The 18431-nt window shown below is 42.5% G+C and overlaps 1 protein-coding gene across 1 annotated transcript in view; it reads right to left on the minus strand.

The window, feature by feature from the left end:
* SEMA3E (semaphorin 3E) overlaps positions 1 to 17689 on the minus strand; it is a 235602-nt gene extending 217913 nt beyond the window's left edge. Inside the window, exon 1 of the mRNA XM_041773412.1 lies at positions 17579 to 17689. The gene's annotated coding sequence lies outside the window, so the exon portion shown is untranslated. The remainder of the gene's footprint in view (positions 1 to 17578) is intronic.
* Between the last annotated feature and the right edge of the window lie 742 nt (positions 17690 to 18431).

The following is an 18431-nucleotide window of genomic DNA, read 5'->3' on the forward strand; positions in this document are numbered from 1 at the left end:
CACATTCATCCATTTATTTATTTATTGAGTTCTTACTCTTTGCTAGGTACTAAGGTATATACTTGTGATATAGTTAATCCTTGTGAATTTAACATATGAATAGACAACTGTAACACAACGTAGATGACTGTTATAAAGTATGCATGGACGCTCTGACGGCTGATGGCAAAGGCGTATGTCTCACCCAAGTCCTAAAAAATGAGCAGACATTACCAGTAAGCAGAAGAGGAGGGGAGGATGGAAACGAAGGAAAAGGCCATTCTAGAAAGCAGAGGCAAAGTACAAAGGCTTGGCGGCAGGAAGAGGCTTGACAGAGGCCCGTAATGTCATGGAGTTCAGAATCACTGGAGATTGGAACTCAGAAAAAGATATAGAACAAGGAAGAAGGGTCAAAGTAAACAGGGCACGGGCAGCCTGGGGGGGCTCAGTGGTTTAGCGCCGCCTCCAGCCCAGGGCGTGATCCTGGAGATCAGGGATCCAGTCCCACATCGGGCTCCCTGCATGGAGCCTGCTTCTCCCTCTGCCTGGGTCTCTGCCTCTCTCACCCTCTCTCTCTCTCTGCGTTTCTCATGAGTAAATAAAAAAAATCTTTAAAAAAACAAAGTAAACGGGGCTCAGGTCATGAGAAGCCTAGTGTACCATGCCAAGAAGTATGCATTTTCTCTAAAAAGCCATGAATATTCTTCCATTAAAGATTTGTTTTGGGGGGATGAAATGAGTGAGATTTGCATTTTTAATGATCACTCCGTAGTATGATGAGTTAATTGGATTGGCGGGAAAGTATTAGGAGGCTTTGTAATAAAGCAGATGGACCATTAATGCATTAGTGGGACCAGAAAGATAGAAACTGACTCAAGAAGCAGTGGATGTGTAGTGTTTTCGGACTTGACCACCTGACTCAATACTATTATTAGAGTCATTCTTCTACATTCAAAATTCCAAGAAACTGTAAGTAGCTCATAGACTGGTAATATAGGAAAAGAGCACTTGATGGAGTTAATCCCATAACAAGAGCAGAACAGAGACCACAAGGAAGTTTGGTTAAAAAAACATTAAAAAATTAATTTTAGTGACACATACCTTTAACATATAAAGTCTTCAGTGAATTATTTTTCTAGAGCTTACTAGTTGACTTACAAGGAGTTAATGAAACAAAATTTTCTGGAAAATCATATGCCTCATTTTTTAAGATCCCAGTACTTTCTACAAATACCCAGAGAGACTGGCAAATCTACAAAATGACAGCAGATTAAAGTTACAAAATCAAGCAGTCACAGCTATGGTGGTATTTTAATTCTGCCATTCTGTTGGGGTGACCATTCCAGATTCTTTTTAAATAAAAATTGTTCAGACATTTAAAAAGTCTCCTTTTTATTTTAGCTGTGAAGAAACGTTGTTTTATTTCCTCATATTAAAGCATTTCAAATTAACCTTTCTGTAACTATAATTATACAAATTATCTCAGCAATGTTTACGAAAAAAATCAGCAGTGATATTTATTGGTCTACATCTTCCCTGAAAGCCAAAGCATATATTTTATATATGCTAATACATAATATATATGCTAATTTAAAAATTGTCTTGAATGTATGTTAAACTCCTTCCAAACACTGACATTCTAGAGAAAGCCTATACAATATGTATTTCAAATTTAAAACAAAAACAAGAATTTCTATAATGAATAGAAGTTCTGCCAGTTCTAACTAGATAGTTTCCGAAAGATCATGAACGTAAAATCTGATGTTAAGAAAAATTAAACACAATAGCAGAAACAGTCTTTAAATTTAGGAATGTCACACTCTAGAGCTCACGTCCTTTTCAGGACACCACACGCTGTTGCATTGCTTGTGGTTCACATTCTACACTAGAGAGAGTAGGAGAGGGTTTTCCTGACTTCAACAAATAAAGCACACGTGTGAAATAAAGGAAAGCGCTGGCTTAGAGTCCATGTGGCAAACCTGACAGCGATCTCAACATAAACCAATAGGCTGGCATATTTGCCAAACAAGCTGCTGTCAACTCAGGTGGCTTTAATAAATAGGAGTCGCCAGTTAACAGCACCACTCTCCTGTGAACAAGGCAGGCGGCTCTTGAGTATTGATCCTGGCGCTCCATTTTAAGTGAGGCCTTAACAAAGAGGAGCATGATGGGAACCCTGACACCTCAGGCAGGATAACCCCGGCGTGAGGAATGTTTACCAACCACCACAAAAGGTCAGGATAACTCTCTTTGAGCATTTGGAGATCTGCCATGACTTACAACTTTATGGCAGGAGAGGAAAGAACTCCAACGAAAAAGTGGAAGATCCAGGAAGTCAGATTTGGGATTAGTTATGAAAATACTTTCTCCTCCTTACAGCATTCAAAAATGGAATGGACTTGTGGTGCCCGGCTGGCTCAGTTGGTAGAGCATGTGACTCTTGATCTCGTGAGTTCAAGCCCCATGTTGGATGTTGAGAGTTCTTTTATTTTTTAAGATCTAACTTATTTGAGAGAGAGCACACATGTGCGAAAGAGAGCGTGAGGGGGGGGGGGGGGGAGAGGCGGACTCCTTGTTGAGCAGGGAGCCTGATGCGGGACTACATCCCAGGACCCTGGGACCATGACCTGGGCTGAACACAAACGCTTAACTGACTGACCCACCCAAGGCGCCCGGATGTTGAGATTTCTTAAAATAAAAATAAAGATTTAAAAAATGGAATGGACTTCCTTATCAGGTAGTGAATTCCCTTTCCATGAGAGTGTACAAATTCAAAGTGATAATCGTGTCTGACTACCTGTCCGGATGCCATGGATGTGATTAAATCACTAAAATTCCTATCTTAAAGAAAATTCTGTGATTCAAGTAAAATTCTATCAGCTTTTCTAAACTTCAGTCTTTTTCTAAGTGTTGATTTTCATTTTGAGTGGAATAAGATATATGAAATCCTCCGTGTGGGGCGCCTGGGTGGCTCAGTGGGTTGAGTGCCTGACTCTTGGTTTCTGCTCAGGCCAGGATCTCAGGGTTGTGAGATGCGGCCCTGCACCAGGCTCTGCGCTCCGTGAGGAGCCTCTGGAAATTCCCTCCCTCTGCCCCTCCCCACTATTTCATGTGCGCGTGCACACTCTCTCTCTCAAATAAATAAGTCTTTAAAAAAAAAAAAAAGTCCTATGTGTGCAACATTGGTCTTAACTGCATAAGCGTACTTCCTGTATTTCATCAGTATTTCTCCCTCCCTTCTCGTCCTCACCCTCTCTCCTCACTCCACCCTTGCTTCCCAGTGCTCTCCACTGTTCCTTCCCTCCCTCTCAGAGTCTCCTTTGACTCTCCTTCTATCCAACGCTTACTTGGCATTTACCGTGCATCGGGCACTTTTCTAAATGAATTCAAATGCTCTTTCATTTAATCCTAATCACAATCAGTGACATAGGTGATATTTATTTTTCATCTATTGAGTCAGAAAAAGGTTACATAATGTGTCCAGTATCACATGAATAAATTTGTTTCTGTAACGTTTGTTTTCCAAATGGTGCTTCAAAGTGGAAAAACTAACAGTGTGCAGAATGAACCAATTTGTCCGGAGCAGCCAGGTAGGCCCAGCCAGATGAAGAGAGCATTTCGGAAAAATATCATGTACCTCCTTTTTTTTTTTTTTTTAAAGTTCAGCAGAAGGAAAGATTATACAAATTAAATGAAATAATAAAGTTAGGAATGGACCCACCCAAAATTATTTAGATGCCAAAGTAAGCCAATCCCAGCTGTTATTCTTTGCTCTGGCTGCCATCCTCAGGGAGAGCAGTATGGGGGAGTGTGGGCAACCGGCTGCAGTAGCAGCTGGGCCTATTTGTTAAGAGGAAAAAAATAGTCAGTGAAGACAAAGGGAACTTGCGGTGGCTAGCAGTGTGAGTGGAAACTTGGAGCCTGGCTGGGGAACCTTAGAAGTAAAATGCACCGGAACTGGGGGACAGAACTGCATTATTCCCCAAGCTTTTACAGGGCAGCACTGCCTCCAGCAGTGCCTGTGCTAGCAAGAGTTTTATTCCAAGATAGCAAAACTTACCAGGGATCCATTTGGTATACATTTCCTCCTATTACCAGCATTCTGGACACTGAAAAATAAAGTAATATCAAGGTCTGTTCTAACTAGGCCGTGGGTATGTATGAGCAGACTCACTGGACAAATGACATTCTAAGTTCCTGTTAAGCTCACCCATATAGGTGTGGAAATGCCTAGTCAACAACATTATGTATTCTAAAATACAACTGCACACAAAATCCTAGTATTCTATGCATTTTATTTCCCTTGAGACCAATATTATAAAAGGCATCTCATGTGTTTCTACTGCTTTATTTGCATGCAGATTTTCTCATTATTATTAATTTCCTAATCGTTCATTCTAATTCTTGTCTAATCTTATTGATTTTTAAGTCTTGAGACTTTCCTTTTTGTTCTCCAGATATGAAAAATTCTTTTACAGTCTTAAAATACATCAGACTTCACTTTGGGCATACACATTTTGGAGCAAGTAAAAAACATTTGGCAAAAAAATCTGTCAAAAGCAGTGCCCAGTACATAACTTTTATCTTATTTCTGAGAAATATAATGACAAAGATATAATTACATTCTTTTAATTATAAGCATAATTGACTTAACTACAATATTTTTCTTCTTCCTGTGGTTATCTAAATGTTACAAGGGAATTTTGCTTTGGGGAATTACTAGAAAATCAAAGCATATTAATGGGTTGAAGTTTAAACATATTAGCTTCTCATAATTGTAACAATATAGTAATTGATATTTTGGGGTGGCTCATAATATCCATTCTGATATTTCACGGTCCAAGCTTCTCTTTGTCTTCATTCTGGACAAATTACAAGGAAATATTTTGTGTTCCCTTACTAGCAAAAGGTGCAATTATATGGATAACTGAGTACATCAACTAAAATGATAACATTTGACTTTGAAAAAAGATATTTTTCTGTTTAAATTTTAAACATGGGTTGTATGGCTATTCTAAAAATATACCATATGGTTAACTCAAGTTTAAGCAGACCCTTAAATTGTCAGCAAGCTCAATATTCTAGTACCCGTTCTAAGCAATTATAAAGTATCTGTCAGATTATCATTCATCTGAACAGAAATATGTATAACATTCATGCATTGTGATAATGTCAAACTTGAAGTTTCTTCTTCCTTTTTTTCTTTTGATTAGAAAAAAATAAGCTCTATCAGTTTCATCAGTAATGATAAGAGTTATTTCAAAAGAAATCACTTTCATTTTCCATTACTTTCCACATTTTCTTTTAAAAATATATTATTTTTACCTTGCTCAAAATGATCCTACCTCCTATATATTTATTTTGACAATCTGACTTTAGTTTCTAAAAATAAAATAATCAGTTGCTTCCTGTTTCTATATTTATTTACTCCTTACAAGAGAAAGGGACAGTGACAAATGTGTGCTTTCTCCTTAATTAACTTCACTTTTAACCTTTCTGTTTCTGTCCATCAATTTCTTCTTACAGATTAGGTGTGTTATATTTGAGTAATTAGTATGGTGCTAAACAAAACAAAACAAAAGCTCAAGGATACCACGATTTCAAAATGTACTGTCAATTTTTGTTAGATAAAATCTTAATAAGATAAAATTTTTATTGGTTCTTTCTCAATTAACTTGGATTGGGAAATAAATTGAAATTACCTTGCATATGCTAACTTTAACTATAAAACTTGTAAATATTGTTTATTTTTCTCACTATATTATTGCCTACAGCCATGCTTTTAAACCAATAAATCCACAAAACAAAGGCCACATAGTCAAATTATTCATAAACCAACCTTTGCACAGGAGTAAAGTGAGAAAAACAAAGCAAACATTCTTGCTTTTGTTCATTTAGAATATTCTTCAGAAACAAAGGTGTTGAGTAAGTTACTACCCTTTTATAATCTTGCCTTTGTTTTCTGCTTTGTTGCTGATTTCATGCATTCGTTCTCCACCTCTCTTCATAGGTCATCATTCTAGAAATGAATGCGATGCTACACTGGACACTGGAGATCATGACTGAAGCAAATGGGAAGAAGAGATGCTTGAAATGTGACATCGATCATGTAATGGCCCAGATGAATTCCAACCACACTCTGCAAAGCCTTAAACTCTACCTTCCAATAATAAACAGATATTTCCTGAAAAATTTTAAAGCAGTTCTGGATTTCTCTTCCAAGTTTTCAAAATAGAAGACCTGAAGCCAAAGTAGGGCCTGATGTTTTGGAGCAGAGGCAGAGGAGAAGTATTCTCATCCACTGTCCTGACTTCTGAATGCTCCCTGTCAAGACCTACCATCTTACTGTGTGCCATGTGTCTTAGGAACCTATACAGATGTGGCATCCAACAAAAGAAGTCAGGTTGGCAACATTAATGTGAGTAAACATAACAATTACATTCTATACATTAAATGCAAATGATGAAATAAATTTATTAAATATCCAAAGTGCACTAGCTTTCAAGGATTCAAACAATAAAATAATAAATTGCCTTTAAAATTTTCAAAATTTACTTGTGAGTTTCTATTAATTCTCTTCCTCATGCTAAAAGTGAGAACTGCTTAAAGTCGTAGAGAAATAGGAGCAATTTAATTGAGTATGAACACAGAGCATTGTGTGTGGGAAAGCTATGAACACAGAACTCAGATATCCAAGGGTAACTGGGTTTCTAGGAGGACACAGTACATCATATGCAATGGGATGGTGGTGGGAGGGCAGCAGGAATGTTGGCAAGACAGGATCAGACATAGATGATATGTTCCTTGTTTCTTGCCCAGACTCCTCGTACTTATTTCTCCAAGACTGTGCTCTGGTTCCTTCTTCCAAACCCAGCCTTCCATAAGTTTTTTGTGTTAACTTTCAGTAGAAAAAAAATCCTGCTCCATCATGACTTCTCTCTTCTTAAAAGTGACCCTTAAGATACTCAGGAATAGTGTTTGAATAGAGGGGCTGTGTGTGTGTATGTGTGTGTGTGTGTTTTAATAAACTTCTTATTTTAGAATAGTTTCAGGTATACAGAAAAGTTGTAAAAATAGTGCAGAGAATTCCCATATACCTACACCCAATTTCCCCCATTAACAGCTTACATTAGTATGGTACACTTGCCACAATTAATAAACCAATACTGATCTGTTATTATTAACTAAAACTCACACTTTATTCAATTTCCTTAAGTTTTTAACTATTGTGGTTCCAGGATCCCAACCAGGAAATGCATCACATTACAAAACTGTTTTTTATTCTGAAATCCGTAGCATGACAGTCAATATCTGAAGCTTGGAAGGAGCTCAACAGGTAGTCATCAAATATGTGAATGACTGAATGAATATTTCTTAGAAAGATACAGAAGCTTCTGAATCCCTGAGGGGAAAGATCAGGAAATATAACAAAAAATGAAGTGGATCAAATATCTTTAGCCTAAGAAAACGTTTCCTTGAGGGATGGAGTTCTGGAATTCTGGAATCTTATAAAATGCTTTTCTACAGTTCACTAGTATTAGATGTTTTTCTCATCTGAATTCAGTGATACCATGATGTGTCACAATTTATATCATCAATAATCATTCATAATAGATTTAATTTATATTTTATATATATAAAAAAATATATATATATATAGTAAAAAAAAAATAGAAAGTGGTATAACATACTTATGAATTTAAGTATATTTACCAGGACCATGGGTGTGATTTGGAAATTTGAATAAATGACACCTTTAACATAGGTGATGGACCTAACAGGAAAAAAAAACAATGAAAAAGTAATGTGAAAGTGAGGCTCCCTTGTAGGTCATCCCACCTGGGCCACCAAGTGTTTCTCCCACTCCAGCGGAGTGTGCACTGAGTCACCCGTAAGGGCTTGTTAAAACACAGCTTCCGATGCACCAGAATTATTGATGCAGAAGCTCCCAGGGGTGGCTGATGTTGCCAGTCTCTGACACTCTGCATAGCACCGCAGTGCCTATCTCCTCTGGGACTCTAGTTCAGAAAAGGAACAAAAGGAAATCCCAAGTAAATTCATCGAAATTCAACTGAGCCTTCCGTCAGGTGAATTTTTCAGCAGGAGCTCTGCCTCTTAAAAAAGCTAAGCAAGCCTTTATAATTTTGTCTCTCTGACAACAGAGAAGCCAACAAAAACAATAAAAAGTTTTGTTTTTATTCAATACATACTAAACACTTTAATTACTGGCTTTAAGAATGATCTGAGTATGTCATTTTATTCTATTCACAAGTCTTACCCCCAAAATAAACTAATTAACAAAATAAAATTACTCTTCTCAAAAATCTTAAAATGTTTAAAGGCAATTACAAAAACTAGGGAATATTATAAGCCATTACAACACAATACACCTTTCTATGATACATTTAAGTTTCCTACAATAATCTTATGAGATAGACAGTGTGCATTAGTCCTTTGTAATTGCGGGAAAAGTAAGCCTCAGAAGTTCAATGATTTAGCAAGAATAACGTGGCATCAAATTGGATATATGTACTGTAGGTTCAAACCCAGGATTTCAAAATTGTGAGTCCATCCTTACTCTTTCCACTAGAACATACTGTTTCCTAATAAAAATTTTAGAAAGTATTGTGGAGAAATTATACACACTGGGAGGTCTAGGAAGGGGAGGAAAAGAGTTCTACAATTCTAGAATTGGAAAGGATCTTAGAAATCACATGGTCCATAATAAACTTTTGGACTTAGGGTTAGGAAAAAAGCAGTCAGGAGGCATGAATGGCCATATGCAACGCTGTCAGCACATTTCCTCTTTGGCTTTAGTTTCACAGTGAATCTTGAGCTTTGAATTTAAAGCCCTCCTCATTTTCCATCATCTCCTGGGAGGGAACTGGTCACAAAGGAAAAGCTCAGTGTCCCTAGCTGACCTCTACTCTCCCCCTCATTCATCCTCATTTTCTTCGCTGCTGTTCTTTTCTGGTTCTGGAGTTAGTCTGGCTACCTGACATCACCACCGAGACTTATCCATAGGGGTGCTGCTCCTCTGCTCTATCCTGGGAACAAAAACCCTCTTTCTATTCTGGTTTCAATGAATTAAAACTTATAACTCAGAGAAAAGGAACCCAAATAGCCTAGAAATAGATAGGCTTATATAAAGAATATTCTAGCTTACACTTAACCCAAGGGTAGCCAGAGAGCAGAAGGCAGGCATATCCCCTCCTGTTGAGCACCATGATTCCTTCCCAGTCCAGCCCCACAGGCACAGTCACAAGGGGCCTTGGCAGCATCAGTTGCCCACTAGAAACACAGGCTAGACAAAGAGGACACGTTTTCCAGGTGGCTAGTAAGCTGTTTGTCTTCATTTTTTATTATTTCCTATGTCATGAATTTCAACAAGTTCTGAATGCCTAATGAGTGTAATTAAACTTTTCTTAATTCAAAGATGCTGCCTTTCTCTTCATTGAATTAGATCACAAAAGTGAAACAAAGGTTGAAGGTAAATTGAGGACCAGTAGATATACACCATTCACTAAGAATGTTTTTATTCATTTTGGCCTAAGATAGGAGAGAAGTAAAAATAATCTATCTTTGAAAAAAGGCAGAGGAGGAGGAAAAGAAGGGGAGGGGTGACAGCAGCACAGTGGGGGTGATCAAAGAATGAACTGATAAGAGAAAAAATGGGAGGAGTGTGTAGTGATCACCCAGGAAAGACAAATGCAGCAAAAGGTAAACTGAGAAGAAAAAGAAGAAGAAGAAGAAGAAGAAGAAGAAGAAGAAGAAGAAGAAGAAGAAGACAAAGACGAACAAGAAGGAGGAGGAGGAGGAGGAGGAGGAGGAGGAGGACCACCATCACCATCACACCACCACCACCACGATTTGATAATAAATGCACAAATCTGGCTAACACATCCGGAGGATGCCTGGAGGCTCTGCTGCTTCCCTACAGTTCAGCCCTGGGAGGAATGGAGGGCAACAGGGAGAGAGAGCCCTGGCCTTCTCCTAATGCAGGTCTTACCAACAGAGCCATAGAGTTCTTCAGGATTCTTTCGTTTCCTTGGTACTCCTCACCCCACCCCCCATCAGACTCTCCTTTTAAAAACACGGCTCTGCATCATTTTGTTTTCTTTATAACCCACTCAATGAGCATTACTGAACACCTCCAAGAGGTCAGGAATCGGGCCCTCCACCAGCTGCCTTACCTGTTTGTCCAGGAGAAGCGAGAATGGAAAGCTTTCTTTCGCTTTCAGCACAAGCAATACCTGCCAGGCTGATAGCTGCCTATAGGACACTTTTGTTTAACTTTTGACGGTGTTAAAAGTGCTCTTAGTGATATTAGTTCTAAGTGCTTTACAAAGCGAGGTCTACAGTGACCTTTGTCAGTAACTTAAGTTTGTTCTGTGGCTTTGGTCTGCTGTCACCAAGGTGCCATCAGGTGAAGTTTCAACTGCCCTCTTTCTTTAAGTTCCAACTTTCCAATTAAGGATAATTTAATTCCTTATACTATCAAAAAACAGTAATTCTACAGTGATTAACAAACATGAGAGACGCCGATATCCCTTCTTCCGTCCAGTCACCCACCCCAACGAGAGCTGGATTTCATGAACGGAAATCTTTGTGTTCAAGTCAAAAATTAAACGATTAAGGATTCTCCCTTATTTTAAGTTAGAAGTTAATCATTAACTCATGATGGCTTTTAGAATTAAAAAAGGGAACCAGGATAGACGAATGCTCTCCGAACTTCTTCTGATTTACTGAATAACCTCTGTGAAGCTTCCTGTGCTCAAGCATTTGCCACACTAATTTGCATTCTCTTGTGCAATTCCTTCAGGCTACTGCAATTACCCATTACTCCATTTTACAGATAGGAAAATTCATAATCAGAAAAGATAAGGACCTCGGGATAGCATAGCCAAAGGCAAGATTCACATCCAGCATGCCTCATCCAAAGTCTAGAGTTTTAGGCCAATGAAAACAGAATGTGAGAGTGTTTTGTAATACGTGGCCCACGCTATCCTTCTTCGTGTACTGTGCCGAGGCCATGAGCTAAGTCCTTGCACAGAGAGCAATAAGGGCTGAGGGGTTAGTCACCAGCAAGAGAAATGGAGATACATTTCTAAGCCCCAGAAATGAGGCAAGTCATGGGTTTCTCTTTCCCTTTTCAATACTTGCAGAGGCAACATTACGAGGGCAATAGAGCCATGTAGTGGCTCAGGCATTAGTACTGAGGGAGGCGGAGAATTTCTTGAGTCATCAGTTGCCTTGGCCATCACCAGGGCTATATATTTGAGGTCAAGCCATCAATTCCAGACACTTCTGTCCTTGAAATCAGCACATTCTTTGCAAGAAAATGTTCTGTCAATATCAGAGACCATAACACTAGGTTCCAATGTGGCATTCATACATCCTTTTCATTCATAGTCCAGCAAATCCAGCCTATAAAATATTCAGTCTTGTCATTCTCATCCTTACCACGAGTACAAAGAATAATGCTTAAGTCCAAGAAATAACTAATGACATTGATAGTTTCTCTTATGCTTCAAATGTTATTTAAAACCATGCTGAGAAAAAATCACTATTAAAATAACCACTGTCCTTTGTATAGTTTATGTAGTATTCCAAGGTTGTGCTAAGAGGCTATGACCAACATTTAGCCCTGCTTACTGAAACTAAGAAAATAATCTAAATCTTTACTCTGCACCTTTTGGAAAATGTTTTAATGGTGTGATTTCCTTTTGTTTTATTTTCAAGTCTCTGAGGCTGACCTTACGAGACCACTTTAACACTACGGTGGCTATGGATAAAGGGGCATGCATGCATGCAAAGTGCCATTTCTGGATTCCTGCAGACTAAATTCCTCTACTAAACCACAGAAGAGTGTTACACACAAAGATAAAGGAGTAAATCTTTGCATGCTCCCCCAGTAAGAACTCCCAACAACGATTCTGGTAGATATCTTTGGAGAAATAAAACCGAATCTGTAAATGGCTAACAGTAATTTCTACCAGCAATGACCAATTTGATGTTTGGTTCTTCATCATGTGGTCATAGAACTGAGGCCACCAAGTTGATCTCATCCCAGAGAGACTCCCTCCATGAAATCACCTCAGGCTACATGACAAATCTGACATAGAAAGCAAAGTAATAAGAGGGCTATAAATTTTTGAAAGAATATTCTACGGAGACAACACTACTGCATATATTTAATAGCCACGAACAAGTATTGTTCTATATTATATACAGGACACTCTCCTTATAAGAAATGGTTTTATGCAGCTAAATTATTTTTCAGTCTAAAATTGGCCCAATTCATTTATAAATTCCATTTGCTGCTTTGGCTGGTTCTGACCTGCCCTCATCCTATCCACTATACTAAAGGCCAAGAGTTTTCCCAGTGTAACACCCAAAATCCAGATAAGGACGAAATAATTCCTATTCAGTCAGGGACTTCAGTATACCCCTATGCACTTCTGTGACATGTGGGCAGTATTTGTCTCTAACAAATATAAAAGTACGAAGGACAGCACCATCCAAAATCCTTACATGGGCTTCCTCTACAGAAAGTATATTCTCAGTAAACTAAACTCAACAAAACAGACTGGAATTCCTTTCATCTTACCCAGTGTTTTTAATTTAATATAAACTGTTTCTTAATAAATCCACCACATAATTCTCACTGACTCTCCCTGATGGAGACCTGGCATGAAGGTTTGTGTTTACTCCTGGGTCCTATTTAACTACTTTCTTCATGAATCATGCCTTATGACCAGTTTTTATTTATTAACTACGCAGGGATGTGTGACTAATGTCACTATTGATAATACCGAGTGACTGGCTGAGCTATGAGCTGGGTCAGGAAAAACTGGCTCAGTCACTGTCCCTTTTTTTTTATTTGCTCTGGGTATGAAATAAATATCACAGCTTCCAGGATGATCATTTAAAACTTTCAGTTCTTATTGCGTTCTTCTACAATTCTATCTCAATTTTCTTTCATAAAAATTGGGGAAAAAATATGAAGGGTGTGGTATAAAGTGAATATATGTAATTAATTGATACACACACTACTAAAGCAAAACTACTGGCCATGAATCTTGGAAAAATGCACAGGTGATGTGATTATCTTCTACATTATTATACCTAGAAGCCAGAGGTATGGGAGATGGGATTTGGAATGAATGCCACCTGTCAGGATAAACCATACATTTTATGCTAATTAAGACCAACTTCTTCTGTCTTCTATATTAACATTATCCTAGCATTACTGATATCCAAACTCATGCCAGTCTCAAAAACTTTTTCTCTTTAGGACATGTTTCCATTTAATGTTCTCAATTTATGTCAGTCTTTAGGAAACAGTAATAAAATAACTTTTAGGTTATAAAGTACTTTCAGTTTTGTTGTTTCATTTGATTCTCTCAAAAAGCCAGGAAGATATACGGGGAAAGCACCCACCGTTACTATCCCTATTCTCAAATTAAGGAAACTGAGGCATAATTACCATTAGTGTAAGTGGAAGGGCTAGAACTGGAGTGGAGACCTCAGACTCTAAACCCTGACCTCTCTGACCTCTCTGAACTATGACAAATCTGTTCTTCATTGGTCATATCTAAATACAGAGAGACTAATACTCTTTATCCTACTTTTTATATAGATAGATAGATAGATAGATGATAGATAGATAGATAGATAGATAGATAGATAGATATTCAGTACTCAAATCTACATCCATAATGTCAATATATTTTAGAAATGTTCTTCTGCCATAATTATGCCTTTACTTCACTATCTCTCCACCAACATCCTCTGATTACAGAGCCATTCTCCTTGGCTTCTGTGATTGTCATTCTTAATTGGGCCTTTGATTACCTACCTCATCTGCCAAACTCCCTTGACTGAATTTCTGGGGTTTTCCATGTACATTGGGATTTCTTCTTTGACAAGAGGCCTTGCTCATTTGCTTTTTTTTTTTTTTTTTTCTTTGAACTCCATTATCAGGAGGGTTATTTTTGCCTTCCCTGTAACCTCATTAATGCAGGATGGTGAGAGGTAAGGAGAGAACAGACCATCAACAGGGCGAAGTGGCTGAATGTAGTACGACACTACTCCCTTTATTATCACTTTCCTTCATCTCTGTCATAAGGATCATGGCTATTTTTCAAGGAAATACTTGGGTAGAATATTATCAACTTTAGTTAATGACACCAACATTATCCTCTGTAGGGTACTGGCTCCAAAGTTGGCTATAATCCCTAACTGTTCATAAACCCTTAAGTACTTCCCTGGTGCCATTAATGTCAACTCAAATCTTGACTGAAAAGTCTTACAAGGCAGGACAGCATCTTCCTATTTTTTTTTTTATCTGTTAACCCAATTTGTCTTATACCTATAAAATACATTAAAAGATACATGCATTGCCTCAACAAGAGTAAGTATCTCATAGCTTTATCCGCTTGGCTTGCTCTCAGCATATTTGCCTAACATTGGAACGGAGCGGATATTCAGTCAAAAGAGGGAGGAGTTCAGCATTACCCCGCTGCAGACGGAAGGCAGTGAGAAATAAGCAAGAAGATGATCTATATCTGATACCAGCTTTCTACCTTGTCTCTCTTTTCTAGGTCTTTTTTCCCCTTTTAGCTCTAATGGTCTCTCCTCCTCTTAAACTCTCTTTTTAGAACATGCCACTTGCAGACATAGAGAAGGATGGAGAAGAGTGAAGAGAGCAAGCCATGGGTATTTTTATATAATTTAGCTCAAACTTTGTATTTGACACTGAAACTTCTGCTTCCCTTTTGGGAAGAGACACTAGGCTTGTGGTCTCAAGTGCCATCTTGATAACAGAGGAGACCACCTCCAGGGAGCCTACTGGATTACCTGCTGAGGGTTAGGCAGCAGTTCAGAGGTGTTACATTATTTATAACCAGTGCTCCTGTTTTTTTTTAAGGATTTTATTTATTTATTCATGAGACATGCAGAGAGAGAGAGAGGCAGAGACACAGGCAGAAGGAGAAGCAGGCTCCATGCAGGGAGCCCCATGTGGGACTCGATCCCGGGACTCCAGGATCACACCCTGGCCGGAAGGCGGCGCTAAACCGCTGAGCCACTCGGGCTGCCCAGTGCTCCTGATTTTGAAGGACCATGTACTCATTCATACTATCAATCAACTAACTTGACCCATTACCAAAATGTTACCATATCTGGCATCATTTAAGATAGCAAAAGATCATGCTCTGAAATATTTTCCCCCTAGTCTTTGGATACCGCTCAAAAGTCCACTGAAGTCCAGAGTGTACATCGTAAACAGGGACAGTGTATGGCGGGCTGATGGGGCTTCTGCTCTCACTGAGGCACCTGCGGCAGGCAGGCCTTTGCTGCGTCAGGCTGCATCGCTGGTGTGATCTCCCGGCTGACTTTGCTAGCTGGCTAGCTTGCACAAGTGAGAACAGTCTATTTTCAGGTAGCTATACGCTGCCTTTCTATAGAAGCACGACACCCAGCATTTCAGCCAGGGCCATTAAATTAAAAGGTTTAGAAAAACCCAAGGGAAATCTTTTGTGGTAGTTTTCAGTCCAGTGTACACACAAAGACCAGCAGTTCTACTCCCACGTGGTTTAACACAACGCATAAACCCACATCTTTAGGAGAGATGTAATGGGAAGAAAAGAGGGATGCAGTGAAGGCTAAGTCTGATGATAGTACTGTGCATGGCACTTAGATGCATTAGAGAAGTTTTGGGCTGCTCTGACCGAATCACAAGCTCTCTCATGAAACACTAAAAAGAGATATCTTGGAAAATACCCTAATATGGAACCACTGAAAACATGTACCCTAATGATTTAGTATAACAGGTCAATACCGGGTAGAATGGTAGCTGGCCAAAGCTGGCAGCTGATCCACTTGTCTACAGAAGGAAAACAGTCCATCTCTTATGTTCTTTTTCTGCCATGCCTTTTTGTCCATAACTCATCCCACCAAATTTTTACATTTTGATATATTTGATCAGACTTCTTAGAAATATGCATTTTGATACATACCACGATGCATCTTCCCAATTCCAAAGATCTGTGCTGATGCTATGTACTCTCTTTCAAATTCTTACAAATTTGGTGTCCGTGTGTCTTAAACTTACCTCCTGCAGAAAGCTATAGGAAATCTATTTAAATGAAGAAAGTATTCATAGATTTTTAACTCATCTGAAAATGAGAAATTTCCATAGTCAAAACCAACTGATAATTGTCCGACAAAACCAAAAAATGATCCATCATGTCATGTACAAGTGAAGCTTCCCATTTTGTTTTTCTTTCTGGTAAAGACTACATCTATGCTTCAGAAACACAGGTTTCTGTTCTTTCTACCATGGGCACAATTTTACAGCTCACACAATTAAGACAAGGTTCTCAGGGAATTCTTGCAACTGATGTCTGTCTCAGTGATTGGTGATAATAAATACTTCTGTCTGGATAATCTATTCCAAATCACTTCTAGGTCAGCAGTCCCTTTCTCTGTACGCGTGGGTTTTGTTTGTTTGTTTGTTTGTTTACAGGAAGAATCCCCAAACCTATTCTCCACTGGCTTTTACTGGTCCTGATGCAAAAGCTATCTTTTCATAACTTATTTATGACCAAATGCTGCTTTCCAAGACATGGCTGCAGAATAAAATATTTAAGCACTTTCTGACAGATCTTCAGTGAAGCAGTATGAATTTACATTAAAAGAAGAGATGCCAGCGAACGGTACCTTAATGCTTTAATCGATATAAACCAGCTTACGGGCACTGCTAATAGACTCTGCCTATCTTTTTCTCCGGACATGAAAGAATCCTAATGACCGGTTCAACTAAAAACCTAATTTCTGTGAGTCGCTCGTCATTTTGGTTCCAGGGTGACGACGGTCGCGGGTTGCCCTCTCGCTCCGTGTCCCCTCCTGTCACCCCAGGGCGGGCTGCGCGCCGCAAGCCCACTGCCCCGGTGCCCGGCGCTCGCCCCGCGGCGTCCAGGTGCGCACGTGGTCGGCGGCCCTCGGGCTGCCCGGGCTCGTCCGCGCGGGGCGCCCTGCACCTGCCCCGCGCCCGGCCGCGGCCCCGGGGGGAGGACGGGGGACACCGGGGGGAGGACCGGGGGGACCGGGGGGAGGACCGGGGGGAGGACCGGGGGCACCGGGGGGAGGACCGGGGGCACCGGGGGACCGGCTCTCCCGCGGCGGGACCTGCCGTCCCGGGGCAAGGGGCGGCGGGGACCGGGGGGAGGGGACCGGCTCTCGGGCTCTCCGTCCGCCCGACCTGCCGTCTCGGGGCGCGGGCACCGGGGGGACCCGAGGGGGGACGGGGGGACCGGGGGGACCGGCTCTCCGGCGGCAGGACCTGCGGTCCCGGGGGAGCCGGGGGGGCCGGAGGGGGGACCGGGGGACCGGCTCCGTCTCGGCCCGCAGGACCTGCCGTCCCGGGGCGCGGGGCGCGGGGCCGGCACGCGGGGCGAAGGGCGCGGGGCGCGGGGCGCGGGGCAGGGGCGCGCTCCTCCCGCCCGCCGTGTGCGCGGGGCCGCGGGCGCGGGGCGGCGCTCGGGCCTGGGGCGTCCCGGGGCCGCGTCCGGGGCAGGGCGCGGGGGCCGCCTACCTTTCTGTGACAGCCGGAGGCGCGGGTGCGCGGCGCCGCTCGCGTGTCCTCCCGGCCGCGGCTGCAGGAGGTGCCCGCACAGGAGCCAGGTGAGCAGGCTGGCGGCCCGGGCCATGCCGCGGGCGGGGTGCGGGGTGCGCGGGGGGTGCGCGGGGGGCGCGGGGGGCGCAGGGGGCGCACGGGGGGCGCGGGGGGCGCGGGGGTGCGGGGCGCGGGCGCGGTCAGCAGGGGGCACGGCCGCCCCGGGCCACGCGCCAGGCCGGGCTGCGCGGCGCAGAGCCCCCGGGCTGCGGGCGGCCGGGCGGCGGCGGGGGGCGGGGGGCCATGGGGGGCTGCCGGCCGCGTCCCGTCCGCGCGGCCCCGGGCTCGCTGCTCCTCGAGTCGCTCGCGCAAGCGCTTCCCTCGGAACCGGCCCCGGAGCACACGCGCTGCCCTCCGCGGGGCTGGGCGCCCACGGCCCGCCGCTCCCCACCTGCCCCCGCCGAGCGGCGCCCGGAAGGGCCGTGCCCGGGGCGCGGGGGGCGGGGAGGGGGGCGCGGGGAGGGGCGGGGACGGGCGGGGGGCGCACCCGCGAACTTCAGGCGGGGCCCACGGGGGCCCGGGGGTGGTGGGCGCGGGGGGCGGGGACGCGGAGGGCGGGGGCGGGGGGAGGGGCGGGGCGGGGGGCGTGCGCACCCGCGAAGTTCAGGCGGGGCCGAGCCCACGTGCGCGGCGCGGGGGGCCCGGGGGGGGGGAACGGGGGGGGGGGACGCGGGGGGCGGACGCGGGGGCCCGGGGCGGGGAGGGCTTTTAAATGCTCACTCCCCAGGATTAGCCCTTGAATTCATTTTAGTCCTTTCTAAATCATTCACTT

The sequence above is a fragment of the Vulpes lagopus genome, chromosome 11 (assembly GCF_018345385.1).
Source record: "Vulpes lagopus strain Blue_001 chromosome 11, ASM1834538v1, whole genome shotgun sequence".
In the NCBI taxonomy this organism is placed as follows: domain Eukaryota; kingdom Metazoa; phylum Chordata; class Mammalia; order Carnivora; family Canidae; genus Vulpes; species Vulpes lagopus.